Genomic DNA, 13,673 nt, shown 5'->3' on the forward strand with positions numbered 1-13,673 from the left:
CATGCTTTTCTGTAGATATTAATCAGGCCATTACATCTAACTCTAGATATGAAATTGGCCTTATTTTTGCAGAGCACCCATAAAGATAACAGAAGTGGAAAGAGATCAACAGTTGTGAAAACGGGGTACCGTGCTCAGGCATCCAGACCTGGAGAACAATACTTGGCAACATAGAGAGACTGTTCTGACACCAAACATTCAGATGAGATTGCATGCAACATTCAGATCCATGAGAGGAAAATTCGGGCTATAGCTTGGACTGAATTTTTACAAAATGTGGTTTTCAGAAAGAGTCTTCTCTTACAGAAGGATAAAAGAAATCATTACCATCAGAGCAGAAGATCCTTTTTATGTGTTCTGCTCTGGCACATGCTGAGAAAAAATGTACAGGGCAACTAATTTCCCTTCCCTGGGGTATAAGTTGGCACAGCTCCAGTAAAGTCTGTGATTTTTCAATAGTTGAAGAAAACCCTGTGATGTCTAGTCAGTGATGGTGAATACCCATCCAGCTCAGCATAATCAGTAATGCTCATAGGACTGAATATTATCCTTGAGAATCTGTGGTTTGCTTGTAGATGCTCCCGAAAACCCAGGACAAAAAAAGATAGCCCTTTTTAAAAAAAAAAAAAAAGTTTGAAGGTGGAAATAGAACAGTAAGTCTCATGACATAAGTTGTTTTAAAATAGCCCGTTGCAATTAATTTGAGATTAAACAGTGGAGTATGTAGCTGATCCTGCCTTGATGGAACAGGCCTGTAGGACGGTAGGGCTTCCCAGCATCTTTCAGAATAGGCTGCAGAATAGGCCATAAGGAGTAACTGTGTCTTCATGTACAGGCTTTCATGCTTTTTCTGATGTCCACAGAGGCCATCAGTTGGTCTCTGCCCATTGACATCAAGCTAGTCCTAGGAGTGATGTGTTAAATCTCTCTAAGAAAAGGACAATAGAAATGGCTGTTAACATTACTGAGGGGAAACTCAATTTGGCTTGGAGCAGAAGAAGCATTGTGACCAGGCCAGATGAATTAATATCAGTGCAGTTAAAGATATATTGCTAGAGTTACAGCTGTATCAGAAAAAGGAGGAATTTTCTTGTATCAGGAATTAGAAGGTCTTTCAGAGGGCAAACAGCTTGCCTTAAGCTACTTGACGAGAAACACTGCATTCAGAATTGAACTCCCAAATATTTCCTCCAAGTTGGTCATTTAGACATTACAGTCTGTCTTTCTTGCCAGTGGATGAGTCAATAATTAATGAATATTCTCATTACTGGAGTACTTAAAGACTAAAATATCAGAGGATTAAACTAGCATTGTGAAAGAAAATATGAATAAGCTTATTCTTACCTGCAGAGCCTAATGCCAACTTGAACTAAATTACTCTATACTTTGATTTAAATTTCCACTGGTTCCCTCTGGAGCTGATTTACCCCACCATCCTCTGATGATGCAGTGTGTTGTCCCAGCAACCTGAATAAAATTGCCAAGGCTTGATTGACAAACAGCAGGATCTAGTGCTATACCAAGTATCTTAAATCATCCACTTGGCTTCCACTACTGCTGTGGAAGTCACAGGTTTCCTGGATGTTCACTGTCATAACTGCTGGTCCTATGCAGATGTTTTGTATACAGCTATTTTGGTGGCAGAACTGAGTCCCTGGCGTAGTGTAATTGCACTATAGGCCATAACCAAATCCTCTTCTCTGCTCCAGCCCAAAAATTCTTGTCTCTGTCTCAGCTACTTTTGCTGCTCCTGGAAATCTTCTGGGTCCAGTGCCTTGTCAACCTGTGTAACTTCTTATTGCCTAATTATCTGTTCCAGTATAATCATGAAACCTTTTAACATTTTTCTTTCTCCCCAAGGAAAATAGATCTCAATCACTAGAAAATGACCTTCAGCTTCTATTGTGAACAATGAAACAAAAAGCTTTCTGAGCCATATCAGTTTCATCTGTGCTTTTCCATTGTCATGCCTTGAAGTCTCATTAGTTGCTGGTGATTTCTCAGGGTTTTAAAGAATTTCTTTCTGTTTATCCTAATTTTCTTGGCAACGTCTGTACTCTTTATAAATTTATCTGCCTTTATCAACTCCATCTCTGCCTTCCTCCTCTGCTACTTCCATCATAATCCCAGCAATTGTTGTCATAAACCATTGAAGATCCTTTATTCATTTGCCTGGGTCTCCTGAGGTCTCCAATGGTACGTGCAAACTCAGTACATTTCATTCCTTGGGAGGATTGTTTCATTCTCCTTCCCGTGAGGAGGAATGAAGGAGCTCGTTACATGCTGGTACGGAAAAGGCTTACAAGGTGAAATTGGAAGTGGTGTTCCCTGCCTGTCACACAGACAGCACAGAGCAGGGTTGCTGGAGTGCAGGGGAAGCCACACAGCAAGAAGTGCCAGCGGGGAGGGATGGCCTTACCATGTCCTTTACTCCACTCCTCCCAGGCGCAGCTTTCTGAGCGGTTCATTGCTTGGCTTTTTATCTCTTAGTATTAATTGGAGGGAAAATACTTCCACACCGATATAAGGCAAGGGCCCAGATCTGCAGTCTGGAGCTTTATTTTGAATTTCTGTGCTGTAGCATCTTTTCTAGCAGACTGAACGTTTTTTTTTCAGCACCTCACCCCAGTGATTTTCAGGGAAACTTGTTGTTTCTCCAGCTAGTACGGGTAAAACTGCAAGACCAGGGTCCCTTGGCTTTATAGCTGTCTGTGTCCTGCTTGCATGAGAACAGAGAGCCCTGAGGTTGTTTGCAAGACTGAGTGTTCCCTTAGGTCACAGACTGTATTATCACTTGAGCCAAATCCATCTCAGTTATTCTGATAGAAATGACCCTTAAAACTCAATTGTTTTGACTTTCTTTTGGGTTTTCACTTTTATTTAACTCCCAGGCCTAATAAAATTATAATCATGGCTTCCGAGCATTATTCCCCTTTATTCTGTATATGCTCTCCTTTAATAGTTTCTTAATTCTCTGCAGTTAAAAGTCTTCCACATTTATGTTCCTGCTCTTTATGTCCACTATTTTTCTAATTTTTACCATTGCTGTATTCCACTGAATTGTTGGGTTACTTACTGTTTCATTTGGCAAGTAGGAAAATAAATAATTAAGGGTTTTAAAGGGTCATGTATTGAAAAAGGATTATGATTCAAGACAGAGTCCTGAACTAAAACTATCAAATTAACAGTTTGTCCTTAAACATAATTTACATTTTCCATTTGTTACAGTTTTATTCTGACTTTCCTTTGAAACATTCAAATATGGTTTTTAAGAGAAGTCCCTGGAAAGCTCCTCTATTATAGACAGGAACTCTTTCAACAAAGCAGCTGAGTTAATTCCTGTGCACCCTTTGAGTAGGACTTGCAAAGAGGAATATGTGCTGCAATGACACGTGATATAACCTCTCTGGCAAGCCCTGTACTATCAATGACAAGTAATCTCAGAGTAGCTTAATTGTAAAACTGTCTGAAGAAAAGAAGAAAAGCATATTTTCCTTAAGGATGTTATGGCATTGTACTCTATTGTATCTAAAGAGATTTCAAAAGGTTATTTCTTACAATAGTCAGGCATGAATCTGTGTATGTGAATTTTTCTGTAGAATTAAATTCCAGTTACACCAGGTCCATCACCCAAATGTAACTACCTTTCTAGGGCAGTGTTTACTAGTTTCTTCTGCAGACACTGAAAGCACAACTGTAGAGTTTCATACTGACTGACTGATGGACCCAATATTGCACCTTTTTATTCCTGTTCTGAAAAGTTAGATGGCTTGAGGGACTTCATCAGACATTCTGGATGTGACTAAATTCACTCATTAGACCAGTCACTCTGAGGGTAAAATTTTGTACACGTGAAATTCAAAACTTATTGTTTTCTCTTACTAATTTCTTCCTCTTAAATTCTTCACAGGTAATTCACAATAAACACCATATTATATACCTCCTAAGATTTAAAACACACCCTGAAGCCTGGTAACTCCACTTTCTCCTGTGGAGACAGGAGTCTGTAACCAAAGGAAAGAAAGACCCAAGATTAAAGATAAAGATCCCAGTTTCACAAAATAATTTGACTGTAGAACATACATATTTCTGTTAAGTCTGCATTGCTTCTTGTTCTTCTTCTTTCTTTCTGATTTTTAAATCAAGCTTGTTGAAGTGAGCAAGGGGAGGATATAGTATCTCAAAAATCCTATTTTCTTGAAACAGTTCAAAGTAATTGTGCATTGATTCCTTGGAGAAAAAGAAATGCCATTTATCAATTGATTTTAAAAGCTAGAAAGCAGTGGCTTGAGATCACTTGCTGGCTCAAGAAGATGGGAATTGAAAATAACAGAATAATAAACAGCCACAGCTCAGTCACACAGATGTGAGGTAGAGAGTCAATGTCCCCCAGCAGTGCAGCTTATCTGCTGATGCAGCTGTAACTGGGAATAAAACTGCCTCAGCCATTAAACCAGGTCTGGGCCTTTGGAAGGATGCTACACGCTCTGAAACAGAGGTTAGGACAAAAAAATGAACGACACACCTTCAGACAGTTTTCAGCTTAAAATACACATTTCTTTGCGTGTTTCTTACACCCTAGACTTTGTTTGAGAAACTACTTGGATGCCTAGAGCCAGCTGTAGTGCTGCAATAATGAACACAAGCTGGGGATGGTGCCTGCTGCCTTCAGCATAAGAGGGAACCTGGGGAAAACACCAAGCAGAAAACTCACCTTGAGCTAAAAGCAACCTAGAAAGGAATATGTAGATTAATTTAGCCCACATGCTATGGTCTATCATGGTTTTCATCAGTAAACTCCATGGAGCATCTGTGAGACTCCACCACCATCTGGATGATCCCAACGTTCATTTCCACTACAGGAAAGCCTGTTCACCACCCTGCTGTCCTTGGATGGCGAAGGAAACCCCAAAATGCAACTCCCTGCCCCAGAAGTAAAGCCCTTCTGCTTTTTTTGCTGCCCTGGATTGTGACACCTCGTTGTGGGGGAGGAGGAGCACATCCTGGGATGTGCACATTGAGGGGAGCAGCACCTGCTCCAGACAGCTGCACAGGACAGTGGGCAGTGAGAGAGAGAGGAGCTTCTGCTCGAAGATTTACTCAAGGACCCACATGATTTTCTTTTTCTTTGCTTCAGCCAGTATAACTTCAATAAGATCAGAGGTATCCACTGTTCCCAACAACTTAGCTCCCCCAAATTCCTGGGAAGAACTGATCAAACACTGTGACTTACACAGAGCTTGCCAGTCCCGCCAAGGAGCTCACTCCTTGCTATGCATGTTGGAGTTTGTGTGGCAGGCAATTGCTATGCCCAGTTAAGGAGCTGTGCTGCAATCAAGAAGATAACAGCTTGTTCACCCTCACCCCTTTCATCTAAGAGCAATATTGCTGTTGCTGTTCTTGCTCTGGGCAAACATTTTTGAAGACCTTGTTTTGTGACTAATTTGCAGAAGTAGTTCTGTGTAAGGGGTTGCTGAACTCCTGCCTTCAGCTCCCCAGGTTAGTAAATCCTCCCTAAGTTGGTCATAGACGGGTCTGTCAAATGTTTAGCATCACATAAAGATTGTTAAGCAGCACCATTTTCACAGTGACACTGTGAGATTTTCATATGAAAAGAAAAATATCTCCCTTGTGGCTACAGCATTTTGTTACGAATTCTTGGGGGTTTGGATGAAAAGAGCTATAAAGTTGATAGGAAATAACATCCAAGGGACCTGTGAAACTGCACAGTAATAATAATCAGATGGCACTGTTTTCCCCATGCGTTCAAATTGTCCATTCTTGTTTTGGTAGGATTATTTTATGTGTGCCTTTTCTCTTGCTTCAAAACAGGAGTGACTGAAAGAAATAGCACCATGCAAGAGGTTGTTATTTTGTAGGTATAGTGGCAGTTTATAATTCAGGGGAAATAATTTCTACTTACAAAATAATTGCTGGGTACTAAATATCTTATCATGTACAGTTTGTAATACCATTTCATGTAAAATGTAAAGTGTATTTTCTCCACATCAATGATGCATTTCAATAAAATATTCAGACTATCATTTTTTAAAGGTTGCAGAATTACTCAGTTCTTTGCATTAAAATGTCTTTTCTTGGAACACCATATACATAGTCACTTTAAATGTGATTTTATTAAACATTACAGCAACTCTGAAAAACACACACACTCTTTCTCTTGTGGAATACATCAACTTCTCACTGAAAATCTGAAAAAAAATAAATGTTGCTGATACATGTCAAAATTCTGGTTTCCACTAAGAACTGCTGGTTTTACAATTAAAGTTGTACATCTCAAGGTAAGGAAGAAAAAAAAAGATTGAAATATAGAGTTACCCACAGAAAAAGTGTAGCTAGAAAGTTTCTCTGCATCCAGTCAGGAGCTCAACTTCCCAACAACTTCAGCATCTCTGGTGCAGAGTATCTGAAAAAATCCAGAGATTCAGCATAGGGTGTATCAGGTGCTGTCCTTTCCTTAAAATCTGACTGCAACTGTGAGTCCTGTCCTCAGTTGGAAATCCAGTCCATTCTTGGCAGAAAAGTCTTACTTTCAGGTGTGTGTTAATAAGTTTTAACTAAAACTGACCTTCAACATAGTTACAGCAGCACAGCCAAAAGCTCAGTGTTAGCCTTGAACTGCTTTTTGTTGCCTTGATGAAGAACAAGAGCAGAGGATTGCACACAATCCTTGTTTTATATTTCCATGTAATCTTTGGATTCTATAAAAAAAAATCACACATATAACATTATATATAGACCCTGCAACAGAGCAGTGGCCTTGGATTTATCTTTGTGGGTAGATTCCTCATATGAATATGTATTTGTAAGCTGAGCATTAATCTTACACTTTCCCCACTGTATCAGGTGAGTGGCTGAGAGAAGTACGGACGTGTAACAGGAGCAGGGAAAATCAATGGTGTGATTTGGGCAGAAGAAATCAATGCAACAATGCAGCAAAAGAACTGAATATAGTAGTGTGGATGGAGATAATCAATAAAAATACATGTGCTTCTGTGATGCATGGTTAGTGAACAGGTCCAAATGGAACATGAGACTAACCTGAACTTTTATTTGAATCCAATACAAACTGGATATTTGGGAAGGTCCAGCTGGGTTAGTTTTATATATACAGGCAGAATTTTTTCACCTTCTTTTTCTTTCCACCCAGCCCCCCCTCCCCATCCTTCTGACCCTGGGTCCCACCTAGCTACGCATGAACAAATGAAAAAATGTTCAACAGATTGAAAGAAAAAAATAGATTTCTACCATTATTACATAGATTCAGATGGTCTAGATAGATTGAATGCTGTTTATTCTGCTGGATGCTGCTATATATTTGCTGCCTGTGCACCTTCAGATGTATTGTTTTTTCTGTTTTTATAATGAAGTAAAAATCTTCCCCAACTCACTTTCCTCCCCAGAACTGGATTTCCATCTCTGGTCATTTTTTTGTTTTGGTTACAAGTTTGCCTGTGACTTGGTAAAAAGGCAGCCTTCGTATTACCTGTGAAGGGGGGGGACTATGCCTTAACCAAGCCATGAGTCGAATCCTATTTGACTGCCTGCTTTTGATGTGCTATATTTATTTTCCTGGGAACATTCCGCCCAGCCTTACCTTCTGGCTTGGACTCCCTATAACACCACATATTTTGTTTTTTTAGTTCTCCCTTGGACACTGCTAAAACAGGTATAACCTAAAAATTGATTTCCCCCATGACAGAACACTCTCTACTTTTTTTTTTGGTCATATTACAACATAATTTTTATCTCTTTGCACAAAACTCCTGACTTTTTCCCTTTTTGGTTGAAAATGTTTCTTTCTGGTTTGGTAGTGGACACAGGATATTTATGTTTCAGCTCTGGTGTTATGGGTTTCTGAAATGATAAGACACCATCCCCATAAGCTAGGCATCTGACCCCAATTCTGCTACACCTTTTAGTAAATTTAGCTCCTTTCTTCTGTATGGATTTCTGCATTTCCATTCCATGTAGACTTCATACTGCCCAAGCAGTGTTTTGCTTAACTATTACAACACAACAGCAGAAAATCTGAGCTTCCTGTTCTAAAAAGCTGCTGGCATTGCCCAGGCAATTGCAGGCAGAGCTCCTCCTGGAGTGGGTTCTTATGAAAGCCATCAGCATTCTCTCCAGCTGCTGGGGAGACCTCACAAGGCCTGATGGTGCTGAGACTCACCACGGGGCTTTGACCTTGCTGTTCTGTTTGAGTTTTCCCAGCCGTCAGCACCTCAGGCTCCTCTAAGCAACCCTGAAAAGTTGTCTCATCATCTCCTCCACGCTGGGTCATGAGAGCTGAAGCTTCCCAGAGGTCTTTGTAGCTCATGGGAGTCATCTCAACAGAATAACGCTGAGAGACATGGTGTGTCAATCGTGTTGGCTGCCAGGGATGTTACACTCCTGGTACAGATAGTTACTAGAACTTGACAGATCTGATGACCAAGGGCATTTTCCCCCCTGCGGCATAACTGTCCTGCCAGGAGGATTTAAATGTTTGTTTTCACAGAAAAACAGAAATGTGGTGTTGCTTCTGCTGTAGCTGGCACTAATAATTGCCTCTGAACAGGCTGGTTCAGCAGATACTGCAAAAGCTAAGGAGGGGACTTGTGCCCACACTCAGGGAGAATCCCAGGACAGAAAGCTTCACAGGAGTTGTTTTTGCAATGCTGCAAATTCTCTCAACCCTAGAATTTATTTTCAAAGCTCTTAAAAAAATATTAATATCTTTTTCTGATTCAGAAAGTGCTTTGCTGTGCAGATATTTGCATCCTCAGGAAAAGAGTCTCACTAGGACGAACTGATGCCACTTCCTAATTTAAATGTGTGTTTTTTGTACTTTAGTGCATTTTCTGACCATGTTCTTAGAGCCCTGAACCACATTTGATGACTTAGCAAGGGTTGGTGCAGGGTGAGGGGTAAGGAAGGGCAAAGGGACAAGCAGAGAGAGTGGTGTTTAACACATGGCAATAGCAAGCAGATCTGCTAAATGGGAAATACTGGCCACAGTTTCAGGAGTTTGCACTTATGTTTGAACACATGTTTTCTTTCCAGGGAAAAGTGGGAGTGGCAGAGCAAGATACATCGCTGCAGCATGCCTTGCCATGGCACTGCAACAGGCCTCAGCTTGAAGATTTGGACCTGGGAGACCTGGAGTGGAGCTGCATCCCCAGCATGGAGGTGTCTGCCTAAAGCAGAGCCGCCCATAAAGCCCAGCCCCACACAGGCAGCACAGGCAGGGAAGAAGGTCCTTCTTCTTTCTTTCTTACTCAGAGAACCTCAGAACGACTGGGAAAATCAAATTCCCTGGTTTTAAACTTTGTAGTCTAACAGACAGATGCTTTTTGAGGCTGCCTAGCAGTCTGTTTACATCTTCTTCCACTGACCTCCCATTTTTACAGCAAGTTGAATGCCTTTGCTGCAGCAACCAGGAGAAAAAAAGTCCATTTTAATTAAAAATAACGTTTTCATTTTTGAATGCATGTTGCAGGTTAGGGAGGAAAACACTGCAGTGTTTCTTGATGATTTGCACTTCTAGATTTCCACTCTGAGTCAAAAGCATTTGTGGGGGTTCTTCACGGATTTTGCTCATCTGAGAAGATGTGTATGATAGGGGCATAATTATAAATGTGAAAATGCAGTGTTGGGATCTGAGGGGTAATGCTAATGCTTCAAAGGACTGTGGGATAAGATTCAGATCTCATCTACTCCACAGCCAACCCAGCAAATCTCTCCCAGAGTCACTCTAACAACTTTCTCGAAATTGAAGATTTGCATCACTGTAACTGAGGACAGAATCATATCCTACAACTTTAAATCACATCTTTGGCATTAGTGCTGGAGGTCCAATTCCAAGACTGTCAGAAGAGGATTTCAGGGTTCTAGTTATTGACTAGGAAAGAAGGCTGCCCTTTCAGAGAACGTCAGCCTGACTTTTCATTTATTTTCATCTTCCTTGGACATTTGCAGAAGTAAAATCGACTTAGAAACAGGGAACTGGGGAATCTTTTACATATGGGGAACTGCTCCGAAGTGATGATCAGCTGCAAGCAACTACTGGAAATTAAATGTTTAGGTTAGGCCTGGGGATATTTGGGCATTGCTGCAGTTTCAATATTCATGGGGTCATTGGGGAGGGTGAGTTGGGAGTGGAGTGAGAGTTTCTGTTTGTTTACTTCCATAAGTCAGATGGTTTAGTATTAAAAGTTTTACTTCTTTATTTAGACATTCTGTGCCAAGGACCAGTACCTGGCAAATAATTGCAGCTAATTCAAAAAAGTTACCAATGTCCCACAAATACCCACTTCCTGCTGTGTATCTCGTGTGAGTCATATTCAAGTAAAGTAAATGGAGCTGTGTAATGTTGATTTTGACCCCACATATGAATGTACGTTGTCGTGGTTTAATCTTCCCGCTGGGTGTTTGTGGAAGTTGCCTGGGGATTGCTTTATATTAGCTGGGGTTCTGACAAGGAGGGCAAGCGTAATGAAAGCAAAGCAGCCGACGTTCACAAACATGATATGTATACTGAAGATAGGAAATCTTTTCTCACTCTAGATTTTAAAGCACTGTGTGCAATGTACATGTCACTCAGCATAGCTGAAGTTGTTACCTCAAGGGGTTATGATTTTAAACTCGTTTTAAATTATTTTAAACCTGGACTGGCTGAGGGTTTTTTGTGCTGCTTTTCCTTTTAGGAAATGACATTTGCATGGAAAACTTTCTACTGAGCTTTATTCAAGCAAAAAAAAAGATCAGAGAATATTTATGTTGGGGTAAATTCTGACCTTGGTCAGATTTTATTGCAGCATTGACCTTTGGCTATTTTTGAAGTGTTTATTATTTAGAAACGTGGTCTAAATTCATGGATGTTCCTGGACATTCTTCTTTTACTTCTTTCCTCTCAGGTAAATTTTGACCTCAAGGCCTTTCTGGGAAGATTTGTATTGAGAAAGAATTTCTCAGGGTACACAGGGATGAATTCTGCAGCATTTAACCTCCTACTTTGAATATCAACATGTCCTTGGTTTTGCATTTTAATAACATATACTGGTTAAAGGTGTATGGAGATATCAGGGGACTCATGGAAAAGGCTGAGATCATGTGTTAGAATTCAGCACCATGAAACACTCTCTAGTCAATTGTATTTAGGAAACCACAACAAAAGACATACGGTGAACTCTTCCTCCTTCTTTTCACTTCCTTGCCCCCCATTCCACCATCCTGATTTCTGGGCTGGCTCAGTTTAGTAAGTACCTGTGAGAGGAGGTGGGGTTCCTTCAAACCAGAAATACACATTGCAAGTGAAACAGGACCAAGTCTCACAGGAAAGGCTTCAGCTGACACATCTCCATCAAAAGATGACACATAACTTATTACCCCTGTCAGGGGAAAATTGTCAGTGCTAGGTGAAAAAAAAAAAAAAAGAGAAGAAAAGTAGAAAACTTTTGATACACAGGTCAAAGGTGGATGCTATCTCGATCCACATGGATGACAAGAAGTTTATCAGTAGTCAGCATGGATTCACTTAAGTTAAATCATGCTTGACCAACCTGATCACCTTCTACAATGAAACAACTAGCTGGATGGAGGAGGGGAGAGCAGTGGATATTGTCTGCATGGACTTCAGCAAGGCTTTGACACTGTCTCTCACAACGTCCTCACAGGCAAACTGAGGAAGTGTGGACTGGATGATCCACTGCAGTGGATCAAGAACATGCTACACTGCAGATCCCAGGGGATTGTAATCAGTGGCACAGGGTGTAGTTGGAGGCCTGTCAGTAGTGGTGTCCCCCAAGGTTCAATACTGGGCCCAGGACTGTTTAACTTACTCATCAATGACGGGTGAAGTGGGAGGTGCCTCCTCAGCAAGTTTGTTGGTGACACAGAGCTGGAGGAGAGGCCGATACCCCAGAGGGCTGCACAGCCCTTCAGAAGGACCTCAACAGGCTGGAGAGATGGGCAGAGAAGAACTCTCTGAAATTCAACAAAGGTAAGTGCAGGGTCCTGCACCTGGGGGGAAATAACCCCAGGCACTTGGACAGGCTGAGGGCTGACCTGTTAGAAAGCAGCTCTATGGAGAAGGACTAGAGGGTCCTGGTGGACAAAGAGCTGTCCAGGAGCCAGCAGTGTGTCCTGGGGACCAAGAAGGCCAATGGGATCCTGGGCTGCATTAGGAAGAGCATTGCCAGCAGGTCAGGGAGGTGATCCTGCCCCTCTGCTCAACTCTGGTGAGGATCACCTGGAGTGCTGTGTCCAGCTCTGGGCTCCTCAGGACAAGAGAGCAGGAGCAGGTCCAGTGGAGGGTGGCAAAGATGATCAAGGGACCGGAGTACCTCACTAATGAGGAAAGGCTGAGGGAACTGGGCCTGTTCAGCCTTGAGAAGAGATGACTGAGAGGGCAACCCACCCAAATCCACCAGTATCTGAAAAGAGGTACCAGAGCATGAACCAGGCTCTGCTTGGTGATACCAAGCAAAAGGAGAAGAGGCAACAGGCAGAAACTGATGCCCAGGAAGTTCCATCTGAACATGAAGAAGAACTTTTTTGCTGTGTGGGTGATCACTCACTGGAACAGATTGCCCAGAGAGGGTGTGGAGTCTCCCTCACTGGAGATATTCCAGAACCGTTTGGACACAATCCTGTGCCATGTGCTCTGGGACAACTCTGCTTGAGCAGGGAGGCGGGACCAGACACTGTCCCTTCCAACCTTACCCAGCCTGTGATTCAGGGGAGATGGCTTGGCATATTTACCAGCATAGCATTAGCTGCTACTTGGAAACAGCATGAAGACTCCACAGACCCACTTGGGCTGGCCTGAATGCCAAGTGATGGTGGGTTGAAGCACCACTGTTGATTGCCCTCCCTGGCTTGGTTGAAACCAGGACATTTGAGTTGGAGCAGAGAACAGGCTACAAGGGCAGCTGCAGGCACCCTCCAACTGGTTCAAAAGCAGAAGCATCTGGTGAGTCCTGTTGAGCTCCCCTTGGGCAGAACGTCTCTCGCTGACCTTAGTGTTGAAGAGCACACAGGTGGGGAGTCAGGGGCTGTAAGCCCAGGTTCACAAACTACAAGCCTATACTTAGGAGCTCTTAAAGTGTACATCAATGCTACAGGTTTTGGAGGGGCACATCAGCCAGCTTCACCGTAGCCATCTGTGTCACTCACTGTGTCCATGGGGCCCTCTGTGAGTTACAGAACTGACTGAAACAACTGATTAAACCCTTGGCAGACTATTTTTGTGCTTAGCCTTGCAGCTTCCTTGCCAGCAGTACTAAAGTGACCTAAACCAAAGCTACCTCAGGGATCTGTATGGTCCCTGCAATGGCTGGGCTACAGGGGTATCCAAACCTTGAAGGCCACACACTGTGAGAAGATGTTGCTCCAAACTGCAACAAACGAACATGATCACCCAAAGGAGTCCCTTGCTGGCCTTGGGCTGTATCATTTCCAGAAGTAGTCTGTACCATGTACAGGCTGCTGTGGGTTTGGAGGATGGGCTGACAGTCTCCAGGCTCCTGGAGCGAATGTGCCCTCCAGGGCTACTCAACCACCTCTGTGGGGAAAAACACCTACCAGCAGAAACCACAGTCCCAGGGGCTGCCAGAGCTTTGCTGGCTGTGTGGGGGGCAAGGTGGAGGTGTGGGTTGGCAGCCCTAGAA

This window comes from Manacus vitellinus, unplaced genomic scaffold (assembly GCF_001715985.3).
Source record: "Manacus vitellinus isolate BGI_N305 unplaced genomic scaffold, ASM171598v3 scaffold_7_pilon, whole genome shotgun sequence".
Classification (NCBI taxonomy): Eukaryota; Metazoa; Chordata; class Aves; order Passeriformes; family Pipridae; genus Manacus; species Manacus vitellinus.